Here is a 16,742-nt window from a genome sequence, read left to right as displayed (position 1 = left end):
TGCATTTGTTTCATCAGTCATTATTTTCAGGGTCAGTGGCTTTCCTTTGGTCAAGAACTTCTAACTTTAATGTTTTGGATTCAATTAATATGATTTCTGCTTCTGAACTTGTTGGGATTTTCTTTGTGACTAAATACATAATCACTCTTGGATAATGTTCCATATACCACTGAGAAGCATCTGTATTCTCTGATTCTAAGGGCGGTTATATATATACACCGTATATCTCTTACATGGAGCTCATGACTTCTGTTACTCAAATCTTCCATATTCTTACTTGTATTTCGTCTCCTTGGTCTGTTAATTCCTGATAGGAGTACAGTAAGTCTTTTTCTGCTCTGATTACGTCCACTTCTTTTTGAATTTCTTTCAGTTTTTTTTTTGCTTCATATATTATGAAGCCATGTTGGGCACAAACGTTTGTCCCTGTCATAACTTCTTTGGCCTTATGTCTTTTCTTTACAAGAATATTTGTATTTGTCTATTAGGAAGAATTTTGCTTTGGATTCTATTTTACAGGATAGTATTGCTCTACCTGCTTTTTTCTGTCAGTATTTTTCTAGCATTTTTTAATCTATTTATTTTGACCCTTCTCATGATTTCTTTTTTAACAAGACTCTCAGTTTGTTGGGGGTAACAATGTGCCGAGTTTCCAAACTACATTTCCCAGCCTCCCTTCTAGATAGGGACGACCAATGAAATGAGAGTGGAAGTCATTGGGTAAGGGTTCTAGAAAGTTTCTTACAGTGATCTGAATTAGTGGGAACTTCCCCCTTTTGGTCCTCTTTTGCCCTTTTTTCTTTCCCCAACCTGCATACACATATTCGATGGCTGGAGCTTCAGCAACTCTCTTGGTACAGTACGGAAAATACTAAAAGAATCACAAAGACTTCTTTTGATGCTCTTGAGGAACTAACCTAAGCCAGTCTACTTTCAAACATCTCAATACATGAGAAAAATAAACTCTGTGTTTAAACAACCACTGTTGCGTGTCTGTTATTCCATCATCACTGTTCCTGTGTTTTAATGCCTGTGGAGGTAACCAGTGTTATTAGTTTCTTGTGTACCCTTCTAGAGATATTCTTTTTATTTTTGTTATTCTAAGTGTACTTTTTACTTTACATTATGAAAATTTTCAGACATACACATAAACAGCAAATAGTATAATTTGGTACCTCCATGTACCCATCACCCAGCTTCAACCACTATCCATCAATATTCTATGCATCACCCCGCTTCAACAACTATCCATCAATATTCTATGCATACACACACACACACACACACACACACGCACACATTCTTGTTTTATACAAATGCCAGCACATTATTCACCTTCTCCATTGCCTTCTTTTTTATGTTTTTTTTTCTTTGTGAGAGAGAAACAGACAGGACGTGAGCAGGGGGAGGGGCAGAGAGACAGGTAGACACAGAATCCGAAGCAGGCTCCAGTCTCCGAGCTGTCAGCGCAGAGCCCGACGCAGGGCTCGAACCCACGAACTGTGAGATTATGACCTGAGCTGAAGTCAGGCATTTGACTGACTGAGCCACCCAGGTGCCCCACCATTGCCTTCCTTTTTAAAATTAACATGTATGATGGGGGTGGTTCCATATCAGTACATAGTTTCTTCATTCTCTTTGGTGTCTATCAATATTTCTTTATCGTTTCACATGTATCCAATTATATCTGTAGAATAAATTCCCAGATGTGGAGTTGCTGGGGCCAAAGGTGTATGTATTTGTCATTTTGATGGATGTCGCCAAAGTACCTGCATAGAAGTTGTGCCACAGCTCCAACCCCAATTAACAGTGCAAGAGAATGCCTGCTCTCTTTGCCCACACCTTTGTCAATCATGTATACGTGCAAACGGCTCTACTTTTGCCAACCTGATAACTGAAAAAAGGATATCTCATTGTGGTCTTAATTTTGATTTCTCTTATTTAGAAGTCATCTGTATTTCTTTCCTGTGAGCTGCATTCACAGCTTTTGCCCATTTTTCTCTTGAGTTGTTGGCATTTTTCTTACTATTTTGTAGGAGCTATTTATATCATAGAGAACTTAGCCCCCTTGTCTCTGATATGAGTTGCAAATAACTTTCCTGATTTATCGTTTTCTTTGGCCTTTGTGACAGCAATGTTTGTATTAAAGAAACTTTTTTGTTTTTGTGTATTGAACGAACCAAGCTTTGCTCTTTTGGTCTTCTGAGGTCTAAATTGTACTTTATTTTTTTTAATGTTTATTTATTTTGGGGAGGGGGCAGGGGGGAGGGGCAGAGACAGGGAGACACAGAATCCGAAGCAGGCTCCAGGCTCTGAGCTGTCAGCACAGAGCCCGACGCAGGGCTCGAACCCACGAACCGTGAGATCATGACCTGAGCCCAAGTCGGCGCTTAACCGACTGAGGCACCCAGGTGCCCCTAAATTGTACTTTAAAAAGTCTTTCCTCCTCCAACATCATATCTTAAATCTAACATGGTTTCTCCCAGTATTTTTATAGTTTCACTTTTTTAATCTTTAAGTCTGATTTGTCTGAAATTTAGTGTGCTGTATATCGCGAATAGGGATCCAACTGTATACTTCGCCAGGTGACCACCCACCTGTCCCAACGCCATTTACTGAGAATCCATTTTCCCCCCAGGGAACTGAAATAACATTTTACCATATACTAAATTCCTGTCTGTATTTATGCGTATTTTAGAGTATCTATTTTTTTTCTATTTTTCTGTCATTTGATTCCTACACCAGTACCACACTGTTTTCTAATTACTGTCCCTTTATTATGTTTTAATATCTGATTGGACCAGTGCTTCTCTCATAGTCTTCCTTTAAGAACATCTCTGGCTATCTTCATGCCTTTAGTTTTCTATATTAATGTTAGAAGCATCTTGAAAAGTTCCAAACAACTCTGTTGTCATAAAATGTTTTAGATCATATTTCATTTATAGATTGATGTTGGGAGATTTTCCACCTTTATAAGGCTACAATTTTCTAAGAACAGAGTAGACTTTTGCATTAATTTAGGCCTTTTTATGTCTCTGAGGAACATTTTAATGTTTCTGTACGTAGATCCTGCATAGTTCTTAAACTTGTTTCTACATACTTTATTTCCTTTTTGTTAAGCAGGGACTTTTCTTTTATTATGTCTTCTAACTTGTCATTTGTCTCAATGATTTTGTCCTGGCCCACTTACTGTACTCCTCTTACAAGTCCTTGTAACATTTTTTAAGAGCAGATTCTCATTGGATTTTCCAGATATAGAAGACATATCATCTGCAAATAGCCATCATTTTAATTCTGCTTTTTCATGTTTTAACCTGTCAGATTGTGAGGTACAGCACAGACGCAGAGACAGGTGTAAATCCTATCTGGTTTGCATGCATTTCCTGTACTTTACATAAAAGAACATACTCTTGTAACCATCCCCAGATCAAGAACTAGAGCCCCACTCTCCAGCCCCAGCGCGTCTCCCCACAATCAACTCCCTAACTTCTATGGTAACCCTTTCCTTCTTTTCATCAGAGTTTTGCCACGTAAACATCCATCCATCCATAAATAACATGGTTTACTTTTTGCCTGTTTTTAAACTTTACATAAATGCAATTCTAATACATGTATCCTTCTATGTCTTGTTCCTTTCACTCAGTGGTATGTGCTTAAAATTGTAAACATGCTGTAGTGTATAGGGAGTTTATTCCTTTGTGTTCTCATAGAGTATTCCATGGCATAACTTTACCATAGTGTTATTTATCTATTCTATCCCTGCTGGATATCTGGGCTGTTTTCGGCACACAAATTCTGTGGCAAGCCATTGTATTAGTTTCCTGTGGCTGCCATAACAAAGCACCACAAACATGGTGGTTTACAAGAACAGAAATTCATTGTCTCGGCTCTGGAGGCCAGAAGTCCAAGATCAAAGTGTCAGGAGGGCTGTGCTCCCCCTGAAAGATCTAGGGGAAGATCCCTCCTTGCCTCTTCCAGTTTCTGGTGGCTGTGGGAGTCAGTCCTGGGTGCTGAAGTCACATCACTTCCACCTCTGCCTGTCCGATCACGTAGCCTTCTCCTCTTCTGTCTATCTCTAATTTCCCTTTGCCTTTCTCTTGTGAGGCATCCACTTGTCACTGGACTTAGGGCTTACCCACACATCCTAAGATAATCTCATCTCAAGATCCTTAAATTAATCGCAACTGCAAAGACCCTTTTTCCAAATAAGATCACATTAACAGGGCCTGGGGGTTAGAATGCGCACATATCTTTTGGGAGGCCACTGTTGAACCCATCGCAACCACTTACACTTGCTTCTTGGTGCCAGGGTACACAAGTTTCTCCAGAATTTGTACACTTGGTGTTGAAATGCTGGCTCCTCGAAGAAGCACGCCTTCATTTTTTCTACAAAATGCCAGCCAGTTTTCCAACACACACTCCCATCAGCAGTATGTGAAAGCTTGCCTGTTCCATGGCCTTGCCAACTCTTAGAATCATCAGACTTTTTAGTTTCCACCAATCTGGTGGGTGTGTACTATCTCCCGGTGGCATTAAGCTCTGTAATGATAAATGAAGTTGAGCGCTTATATTTGTACACCATTTGGGTTTCTTCTACTGTAAAAAACAAAACAAAACAAAACAAAATGTCTGTCCAAGCCTTTGATCCATTTGTTATATCGTGCTATTTGTATTGGTCTTGTTATTTTGTTCCTTCAATCTTCTCTTTATTAGAACGTTCTCAGTTCCATGCATCTCCCTTCTCTTCTCCAAACCTTCCATCAGAATCTCTCCTATGGCCCACCTGAACCGAAACCTAGACGAAAGGGAATTCTGGGAAGCGTAGTTCAGTTGACACATTACAAAGCCATCCCAACCCCTTTATGTGACTCTCCTCAAATTACTTAGCTTGCGTGTGCCGTGTGCTTCCTGTCAGACCGCTTACTGATTCACGTGTGTAGTAATGTTTTAATCATTCAATAAACTATTTCCTAATTTCCATCATGTTGTTGTCTTTGAACCATAGGTTATTTAAACATTTATTTCTTCCTTTCTAAACGTGTGAGGGTTTTTCTCGTTATCTTTTTGCTATGAGTGTCAATTCTCTGCTGCCAAAGACCCCTGGGGAACCCGTCCGTAGGTGAACAAGTTGGGTCAATTACTCTGCACTGAGGGAGAGCACACCATGCAGAACCGAGGGGTATCTCAGAAAGAGTGTATTAGACAGAACCTACTGTAACATCTGGGCTTTGTGTGATCTTGGGGAGAGTCCAAGGAGGCAAGGGTTTGCTCTAGATGCTGTCAGAAAGCAAAGGCAATTCTGTGATCGAAGCTCTCAATAAATCTCCTTTACCGGGAGGGCAGATTATAGCAAGGCTAAAGCTGTGATTGGGACACCAGCAGCAGGCAGCCATATTAGCCAAGCAGGAGGGAGGTGTTTGGTATTTGTGGGGTGCACATTGACCTTGGCTTCATCTGTGCTGAGAAAAATGTACGAGGTAGCCTTGCTTCATCTCTTTTCATCATGATCTCAGAGCAACCTTGTCTGAGGTTGGGTATTCTGTGAGATTGTTTATGTCCAGTACGAGAACAACATCACCTGGCTGTGAGCGCTCGGCCAGCATGCAAATGTCAGAAGCTGCTGTTTTGTTCTTTCCCCCCCCCTTGCTCATGGGTTTCCAGCTCAATTACACTGTGGTCAGAGGTCATGCTCTGAGTAATCTTGATCCTTTGAAACATCTGGGGACTTGCTTTAGGTCCCAGCACATGGTCAGTTTTGTGTAAAGTTTCCATGTGTGCCCAAAAGAATGTGCAGTCTGCAGTTGGGTGCAATGTTCTGTACTTGCTCATTAGATTAAGCTACCAATGGTTCAAACTCACATCCTTACCGACATTTTGTGTGCTTCATCTGCCAATTACTCAGAGAGGTACATTAAGGTCTCCCAACTCCACATATGAATTGGTATTGCTACCAAAAAAAAAAAATATATATATATATATATAGAACCCAAATATGATCAGCCCTCTGATTCCAACTACTAATTTACAAGAAATATGAAGTTCAGAGGAACTCTGCATGCACAGAGATGCATTCAGCAACATTCAGACCGTGGAAACTCTATAGTCCAAACAAAACGACTTTCTCAACAAATAAGTTGCAAGAAAAAAGTAGAGCCAGAAGGAGAACCTGCAGATTAAAAGACACTTAAAATCATCTCGTTCCACATATGGACCCCAATTGGTTCCTCATGCACACAAACAAAGGAGAAAGGGAAAAAATGTGACCACGTGCAGGATATAAAACCAATACACAGATTTCTGTATATTTCTATATGCTAATAAAGAAGAAGCAGAAAAAGAAATAAAGGAAACAATCCATTTACAATTGTGCCAAACATAATAAAATACCTGGGAATAAACTTAAGCAAGGAGGTGAAAGACCTATACTCTGAAAACTGCAAAACACTGATGAAAGAAATTGGAGATGACACAAAGAGAGGGAAGGATATTCTAGTCCATGGGTTGGAAGAACAAATACTGTTAAAATGGCTGTATTATTCAAAGCAACCTACAGATTTAACGCAATTTCTATTCAAATACCAATAGCGTTTTTCAGAATAAAGAACTCAGATATAAGCCCACGATTATATGGTCAGTTCATCTTTGACAAAGCAGGAAAGGATATCCAATGGACAAAAGACAGTCTTTTCAACAAATGGTGTTGGAAAAACTGGTCAGCTACAGCAAAAGAATGAAACTGGACCACTTTCTATCACCAGCCACAAAAATAAACTCAGAATGGATTAAAGACCTAAATGTGAGACCTGAAACCATAAAGCTCCTAGAAGAGAGCAACGCAGGCAGTAATTTCTCTGACAGTGGCCACAGCAACTTCTTTCTAGGTGTCTCCTGAGGCAAGGGAAACAAAAGCAAGAATAAGCATTCATTTATTCGTTTATCTCTTGATTATTGGTTTGCACTCAGAAGTTTCCATTTTTCAATGGTTTGTAATTCATTACTGTCCTTTATTATCTGATGCTCAAACTGTCCCAGATTTAGCCAGTGTAAGCTCATTGAAGCTACTTCCAGTGTCCCTTTTACACACCACCAGCATTTTTTGAGCCCTTCCGTACTTTCTGCCCCAGTTCTGAGATTAGCCATTTTTCTGAGGATCCCTGGTTTCTTTCAGTGAGGAGTAGTAATAGGGACCAAGATGTGATTGCTTGGGTGGGCCTTTTCAGCGGCAGGAGCTGAGAAATGTATGCATGTACCTCAAAGTATACACACATACATTATTTACATTTACATATACATATGCACATATCCACACATACACGTCTATCCCTTCATTCCAAAGCCCTCCCCACAGGCTTTTTCTTGTTTTCAAGTTTTTCTTTCAATTCTAGTTAGTTAACATATATGTCCACAGGCTTCTTTCTTGTCTTCCTCCATTTCATATTTGTATCTCCATTCTTCCCCCGTGAGAACCCTGGCTCCCAACATTTACTCACTTGCCCAATCCTACAATACATCAGAGATAGTTTCAAAATTGCTTCAAACTCCCCAGTGCCAAAAACAAACCCACTAAGAGCTTGGAATCTCTGGGCAGTCCCCCTTGCCTCTGCGACCTTGCCCAAGACTGAGAGTAGGTCATCAAATAAGCTTTAAAAAGAGTTTGGGGTGCCTGGGGGGGGTGCTCAGTCATTTAAGCGTCCGACTCTTGGTTTCGGCTCAGGTCATGATCTCACGGTTCGTGAGTTTGAGCCCTGCATCAGGCTTTTCGCTGTCAGCACAGAGCCCGCTATGGATCCTCTGTCTCTCTCTCTCTCTCTCTCTCTCTCTCTGCCCCTCTCCCCTCTCAAAAATAAATACACATTAAGAAAAGAGTTTTCAAAAATAGCTTTTACGAGTTGCTTGGTGTTTTCTTTCCCTTTCAATGTGATTATAGTTTGCACTCGATAGACAGGTTCATTTGCTTGCCGTTTTAAGCTTTTTCCCCTTCCCATTCCCATTGATTTTTCTGCCTGAATATGAAGAACATTCACGTGCTCACAAAAGTCGAAACTAATCAAAAAGGCATACTCGGAGAAATACAACTCCCTCTTGTACTCCTGCTCCATTTTCCCCATCCCTTGTAGGTAACCAACTTCTTTGTTTTCTGGGTTATCCTTTCCGTGTTTCTTTTTGTAATGGCTAGCGGATGTGTGTGTTTTTCCTTACTTCCCCGTCTTTATTACACAAAGGACACCACACTATAGATGATCTTTCCACTTTGCCCTTTCCACTCAACGATGACCCCTATAAAACCACTCCATATCAATTCACAGAGAACTTCCTCATTCTTGTTTATAGCTGCTCAGTCTTCTATTGCATGTATATACCATAGCCTGTTCAATCGCTCTTCCGTATTTAGACATGGGGGTAGTTTCCAACTTTCCAATATTTTTCAAGTACAAACAAAGCTGCAATAAGTAACATTGTGTATATGTCTTTTCATATCGCTAAATGCCGATCTTAAGAGTACATCCTTAGAAGTGGGATTGCTGCTTTGAAGGATAAACTTACCACCCTCTGATAATCTATACATACATGTTCATTGTCTGCCTCCTTCCTTCAGAGTATCTGCTCCATGAGGACACAGACTTTATTTTATTCACTGACTGGAATACACTTGAACGAATGGATCTCTGTACAGCATTTCATCATATAATTAAAACATGTCTTATTCATCTATTCTCTTCCAGACGGATGTTTAGATTGTTTCCAATTTCGCCCTATTATTTTAAAAATGCCTCAGTGCAAATCCATGCATATGTCTCCATGTGTAAGTGGACAAGAGTTTCTCAAGTGTGTATCATAGCATTTGCTCTTATCTTACTGTTTATTGTCAAATTGTTCTCCAGAATGGTTCTATCAATTTACATCCTCCCTCAGAAATGTAAGAAAATGCCATCTTCCATGCACTCGGCCAGCATTTGACATTTCTTTCGGCGGGGTACCTGGGTGGCTCAGTTGGTTAAGTGGCAGACTCTTTTTTTTTTTTTAATTTACATCCAAGTTAGTTAGCATACAGTGCAACGATGATTTCAGGAGTAGATTCCTTAACGCCCATTACCCATTTAGCCCATCCCCCCTCCCACAACCCCACCCTCCAGTAACCCTCTGTTTGTTCTCCATATTTAAGACTCTTGGTTTCAACTCAGGTCCTGATCTCGCAGTCTGTGAAATCAAGCTCTGCATAGGGCTTGGGCTGATAGTGCAAGGAGCCTCCTTCTGATTCTCTCTCTCTCTCTCTCTCTCTCTGTGTCACAATCTGTCTGGCCTTCTCCCACTTGTGCTTGCTCTCTCTCAATATATGTAAATAAACTTAAAAATAAACTTAAAATTTGAAAAAAAGAAACTTATGTGGTCAACTTAGGGAATACAAATGGTAACTTGTTCATATTTTAACTTATATTCCTATGATATCTAATCATATCTAATATCTTTTCACAGATGTATTGGCTATTTTCATTTCTTCTTCAGTGACTTTTCTGCTTATATCTTAGCCTATTTTTTCCATTGTATGGTTTGTCACTTTCCTCCTGATCTGTAGGAGTTCTTCATTCAGGCTTGAGATGAATTCTTTGTCTGGTGTATACTTTGGTAATGTCTTCTTCCAGTCTGTCATTTGGTTATAAGCCATGTTAATGGTGACTTTCATCAATACGATTTTTAATTTTGACATAGTGAGATGTATCTCTTTGCCTCTGTGCTTCTTATGTCTCATTTAAGAAAATTTCCTACTACAAGGCCATCTGTCTTGTATTTTATTTCAATGGTATTGGAATTTTGGTTTTCACCTTTATATATTTAACTCCTCTGGAAGTGATTTTTGACAATAGAGTAAGAGAAGAATGTGTTTTATTTTTTGTCCGTGTGGAGCACTGAATTGTCCCATCATCGTTTATTGAGGACACTCTCCTTCCCTACTTACTCTTGATGCCTCCTCTGTCATATACAAGGTATGGAAACGTCTCTTCCTTTTTCTGAGCCAATACCAGGCTGCTTTAATTACTCGAGCTGAGAAATTTCTTACTATCTGGTAAGGCAAATACTCTTCTTCATTCTTTTGAAAAACATTCTGTACGATCTTTACCACTTTACTCATCCATATAAATTTTAGGATCTGTTTGTTAGCTTCCCACAAATCTATTGAATTTATATTTAATTCAGAGATCAATTTGGATAAAAATTGTCATGTTTGCAACGCCAAGCTTCCTCTTTCATGAGTATAGTATGTCTCTTCAAATATTTACTTAGGCGGACTTTTACATCCTTCACTTAATTTTGATAATTACCTCCATGAAGGTGTTGCACATTTTCTGTTAGGTTGACTCCCAGATACCTTGTCATTGGTATCGCTCTTGTGAATTGTATCTCCTTTGTCTCTGTCTCGTTTTCTACTAGGTGATTGGTAGTATTTAAGAAGATGAATGATTTATCTTATGCTCAATGAAACAACTCAGTCAGAGAAAGACCTCTACCATATGATTTCACTCATATGTGGAATTTAAGAGGCAAAGCAGATGAACACGTGGGAAGGGGAGGGGAAGAAAAGAAAGGGAAACAAAGCAAGTAGGGATAGGAGGATCATACCTCGATCATAAAAGCCATATATGAAAGACCCAATGCTAATATCATCCTCAGTGGGGAAAAACTGACAGCTTTCCCCCTAAGGTCAGGAACAAGACAGGGGTGCCCACTCTCACCACAGTTATTCAACATAGTATTGGAAGTCTTAGCCTCTGCAATAAGACAACACAAAGAAATAAAAGGCATCCAAATTGGCCGGGAGGAGGTCAAACTTTCACTCTTCACAGATGACATGATACTCTATATGGAAAACCCAAAGGATTCCGCCAAAAAACTGCTAGAACTGATTCATGAATTCAGCAGTTCTAGGATATGAAATCGATGCGCAGAAATCGGTTGCATTCCTATACACCCACAATGAAGCAACAGAAAGAGAAATCAAGGAATTGATCCCATTTACAATTGCACCAAAAAACACAGAATACCTAGGAATAAATCTAGCCAAAGAAATCTAACCAAACTCTATCCACTGAAAACTATAGAAAGCGTATGAAAGAAATTGAAGAAGACACCAAAAAAATGGAAAAAGATTCCATGCTCCTGGATAGGAAGAACAAATATTGTTAAAATGTCAATACTACCCAAAGCAATCTACGTACTCAGTGCAATCCCTATCAAAATAACACCGGCATTCTTCACAGAGCTAGAACAAACAATCCTAAAATGTGTATGGAACCACAAAAGACCCCGAATAGCCAAAGATATCTTGAAAAAGAGAACCAAAGCAGGAGCCGACACAATCCCAGACTTCCAGCTGTATTACAAAGCTGTAATCATCAAGACAGTATGGTACTGGCACAAAAACAGACACTCAGATCGGTGGAACAGAATAGAGAACGCAGAAAGGGACCCACAAACATGTGGCCAGCTCCTCTTTGACAAAGCAGGAAAGAATATCCAATGGAATAAAGACAGTCTCTTCAGCAAGCGGTGCTGGGAAAACTGGACAGCGACATGCAGAAAAAAAATGAACCTGGGCCACTTTCTTACACCAGACACAAAAAATAAACTCAAAATGGATGAAAGACCTAAATGTAAGACAAGAAGCCATCAAAATCCTCGAGGAGGAAGCAGGCAAAAACCTCTTTGATCCTGGCCACAACAAGAGACTTTTAATGACAGAGAATAATCTGAGGGTTGATGGAGGGAGGTGGGTGGGAGATCTCGGGCTAGATGGGTGACGGGCATTAAGGAGCACGTGTGTTGTGATGAGCCCCGGGTGTTGTATGTAAGTGATGAATCACTGAATTCTACCCCTGAAACCAATATTGCTGTATGTTAACTAAGTAAAATTGAAATTAAAAAAAAAAAAGAATACTAATGATGTATATATGCTGATCTTCTATCTGGCTACCTTGGTGCAGTTGTTATTAATTTTAACAAGTTGTCGATTGATTCTCTTCTGTCTTTTTTGTAATATAGACTCCAATAATTCAATAGTTTTCAAATGCTGGTAATTTAGTCTCCTTTTGTAAATCCTGCTCATTTCTTTTTCTCATTGCATTGGTACTTCCAGTGCAAAGGCAAACAGCAGCGGTGATAGCAGACAGAGGGAATTTATTCTCTAACAGGGACGATGCTGCGGTCGGCTTTTTGGTAGCTAATCTTTATTAGGTTAAGGAAGGTGTCTCCATTCTTAGTTTGATAAGACTTTTCATCAGGTATAAGTATTGTTTTATATCGAATCCCTTTTCTGGATCTATTGAGATGGTAATATGATTTTTCTCTTTTAATTTGATATTCATTGAATGACGATGATATATTTTTTTCTGACGCTGAACCATCCTTGTGTTCGTGGGATATATCTTATTCAGTTGTAATGTGTGTGTGTGTGCGTGTGTGTGTGCAATGTGTGTGGGTGTGTGTGTGTGTGTGCGCGCGCGCGTGTGTGTGCTTAATATACTTCTGGATTCAATGTTTTCATAGCAACTTTATTGAGATATCATTCATACACCAAACAAGCCATCCTTCTAAAATGTACAAACCGGTGGTTTGGGTTGCTGAATTCAAGTTGCTAATAATTTCTTTAGCATTTTTTACCTATAAATTCCTACACTTCCTATACTTTTTATGTCATACTATATTCATCAAAATACATTTTGGGAGGCACCTGGGTGGCTCAGTCCATTAAGCATCCGACTCCGGCTCAGGTCATGATCTCACGGCTCATGGGTTGGAGCCCCGCGTCAGGCTCTGTGCTGACAGCTCCAAGCCTGGAGCTTGCTTCAGATTCTGTTTCTGTCTCTCTGCCCGTCCTGTGCTCTCTCTCACTCTCTCTCTCTCTCTGTCTCTCAAATATAAAATAAAACATAAAGAATTGGTAGATTTCCCTCATTTTCTTGTAGCTTGAACAGTTTGTACAAGTTAGGAAATCCTTGAGATCTCGGGGATTTTTTTTTTTTTTTAATACCTGGAGCCTATTTTTTTTTCTGGGAAACGTTTGAATACTGCTTTAGGTTCTTTAATGGTGATTTTTTTTAAAATTCAGCCTTCCTTCCATCCATCCTTACTTAGGGGCTGCTTCCAGGAGCACTGAGCCTGCACATTCAGATGAGAACACGGCCAGCCAGCAGGTGGATCACAGCCTGATGGCATCCTGAGCAGAGGACCAGGTACACCCACACTTATACGCCGGGGAGACTGGGAGATAATGAATGTGTGCTGTTTTAAGCCACTAAGTTTTTGGTAATTTGTTATGCAGATCAGAAAACTCACACACCTGTGACAGAGTTGAAGGGTGGTTCCCCCAAAGACGTGTCCACGCGGAAGCTGTGTATGTGAGCTTACTTGAGCATACGGTCTTTACAGATGTGATTAAGTAAAGGATATCAATATGTGGTCACTCTGGATTAGGGTGGACCATAAACCCAATGACCAGTGTCCACATAAGATGTAGAAGAGGAGAAAGACACACACAGAAACGCAGGAGAAGACGGTGCGAAAGCGGGGGCAAGAGAGTTGAGTTAAATGGCCACAAACCAAAGAATGCCTAGGATTGCCGCTACCACCCAAACAGGGAGAAGCAGATTCTCCCTCAAAGTTCTCAGGAGGAGCCAACCCTGCCCACATGTCAATCTCAGACTTCTGGCCTCCAGAGCTGGGGAGTTGGGGCCAGTCCTACTGCCAGCCTTGGCCTCTCTGCTGGCGGCAGCAAGGGGCTACCGGGCAGCTTTAAGTGTGAGGGCAAGATGCGGCTCACACTTGTCAAGGACCTCTTTGCTTCTGGGCGGCGAGGGCTTTGAGGGAGACTGACCTTGGAGGCTAGGCAAGCCAGAGGAGACCGTCACAGTGGTCCGGGGGACAGAGGGGGGACATGTGAGCAAAGTGAGATGGAGAGGGTGACACACGGGAAAGGCGAATCAGCCAAACAGCAAGAGGAAAGGAGGTAGGAGAAAAGACCCTCAAGCCTTGAGCCAGGGTGACAGAGAGAACCTGAAGCTGACAGGGGGGACAAACTGTAGAGGGTGCACAGAGCCCTTTTGAGATCAAAAAGGGGCCTCCGTTTTGGTGCCCAAGTAGACATTGCTTAATGCTTACTAACCCAAGGAAGCAGGAAAAGCAACTTAAACAGGTAATAAGCCGGTTACGAGAGGCCTCCCCCAAGCCTGTCTGAGCCCCTAAGCCGTCCCCAGTGGACTGATCCGTTCACCAACTTCATCCCTGTTAGGTGACTGCAGTGGCCTTTCCTTCCATGGAATGTGATTCTGAGGTCATTGGATTCCAGCTGGGCCAGGGCCTTCCCAATCCTTCCCTATTCCCAAATATGCATAATTAACTTCTAGGTACATGGGGCTCAGCTGTTACAGGGATTAAATCTTCTCGGCCTGTTCCCCAATTCTTACATTCCTTTTGAATTGTGCTGTAAATCCTGGCAGAGAGCAGAATTTTCCAGAGGGGGCAGGCTCTGCCCTGGCCATGCGCCCAAGCTTCCGTCCCTCCTGTACGCTCAGGGCCCGTGTGGCCAAGGCCAGTAAACATGTGGTAGCTCCTCCCCTCCGCCCAGCCAGAAATCCTCACGTTCTAATCCCTGGAACCTGTGAATGTGACCTTAGATGGCAACAAAGACAAACAAACAAACAAAAAAGCACTAAAGATGTGATTGAATTAAGGACTTGAGATGGGGAGGTGATCCTGGATCATCTAGGTGGGCCCGAACTGCAACCACGTGGATCACCTTAGAAGACGGTGATTTGAAAGACAGAAGTAAGAAGGCAACGTGATGGAAGCAGAGAGAGATTTGAATATGCTCTGCTGCTGGCTTTGATAATGGAAGAAGGAGCCACGAGCCAAGGAATGTGGCTCCAGAAGCTGGAAAAGACCGGGAAAATAGATTCTCTCCTAGAGGCTCCAGAGGGAACGTGGCCACGCCAACACCTGGATCTTGGCCTAGTAAGGCTGAACTCCTACTACCTCCACTGCCGACTGTCTAAGCTCCAGGTGCTGAGATGGGCCCTAACAATTTCATCGCTATAATTTTACATTCTTTTTCTTACAGAAGGCCCTCCAAACTGCATAAGCTTTAGACCCCCACAGACCATGCATCCACCCACGCCCATGCCTAAACCACCCACTGGCACACCGAATGAGACCCTCATGAGTAGTTTCCTGTGTCAGTGACATTCCAAGAGGCCCTGACAGAATGGCTAAAATTAACGACACAGGAAACAACAGATGTTGGCAAGGATGTTGAGAAAGGAGAACCCGTTTGCCCTGTTGGTGGGAATGCAAACCAGTGCAGCCACTCTACAGAACGGTATGGAGGTTTCTCAAAAAAAACTAAACATAGAACTACTCTATGATCCAGCAATGGCACCATTAGGTATGTACCAAAAGGCTACAAAAATACAAAATACAAATCATGATTTGGCCCCTGGCTAGAGACAGCTGAGCACATGGCTCCAGCAGGCTCATACTCAAAAGATGGGGGCGCTTCTCCTCCCCTTTCTGCAGGTTGTAGCACAAAGGTCACTTCCTCAGCATCCCTTTTTCACCTCCCTCTTCTCCTAGGCTACATTTGGACTCTTTTCTAATCTCAGGTGCCTGGCATTTTCCTACATAGCAGCTATCACCCTTTCTAACCATACATGTAACTGTGGGCTTACTTTTCAATGTCTAGATTATGACATCCACGAGGGCAGGGAGCTGATCGATCCCGGGTCCCCGCTGTATCCCAACAGCGAGCAGAACACCTGGCACACAGTTGGTGCTCAATCACTGGGATGAATGACCAGGCACATGGGAGGCAGAGATGCTGAGGAGGTCGTCAGAGAAGCAACCCTGGAATCCCAGGCAGTGAAGAAAGGGAGCCTGGAAAGGGCTGGGCAAAGGTGGGTGGAGGCAGGGACTGGCACCGGCTCACATCAAGCTCAAGGGACTGTAGAGGAGCAAGGGTGAGTGGGAGGGTGGAAGGAGGAGGTATGGGCCCAGAGAAGGCACCTAGGCAGAAGAGGTTGGGGTGTGGGGGAAGGGCGGTAGGCCCAGGGCTGCGCCCTTTACAGCAGGGAAGCAAGGCAGCTGTAGGAGGGGAGGCTAGACACAAACAACAGGGACACTCAAGATGGATTTAGCTAGATGAGGTGAGCCTAGAAGGGCCAGATTTCACACGTGGATGGAGGAATGCAGGTACAGGAAGTAACACTGTAGGGCAAAGAGGGTACCAGCCCTTTCTTTTGCCCCCATGGTACGTGGGGCAAGAGATGGAGCGTAAGGTGGTGGCCCCTCAGTTGAGGTAGGAGGTGGAGGAGAAGGAAGTACGAAGGCCAAGGGTAATCGGCACGGCAGAAGGCCCGGGAAGGACAAGAGCAAAGGAGGTGATGCAGGTCCAGTGCAGAGAGGGAGTGGGGAAAGGATGGGTGCCCAGCATCTCAGTGCCAACCGACGGGAGTCAGGGGGTGAGTCTGATACAGTCAACTGCAGGCAAGATTTCCCAATGGACCTCTGTAGTCGCTGAGAGAGTCCTTCTCTCCCACCAAACTCCGAGCACCACGTCTATGCCCCAAATCCCCAGCCCAGGCTGGCCAAAGCGGATGCCCCACCAATGTCAGTGTCTTTGAACGATACTTACTATGCAAGCCAGCCTGAGGACACAAATGGCTAGGAGCTGGGGGTGCCTTAGGGGGCCATGCATT

The sequence above is a fragment of the Felis catus genome, chromosome X, assembly GCF_018350175.1.
Source record: "Felis catus isolate Fca126 chromosome X, F.catus_Fca126_mat1.0, whole genome shotgun sequence".
Taxonomy (NCBI): Eukaryota; Metazoa; Chordata; class Mammalia; order Carnivora; family Felidae; genus Felis; species Felis catus.
Note: the sequence above shows the minus strand (reverse complement) of the source record.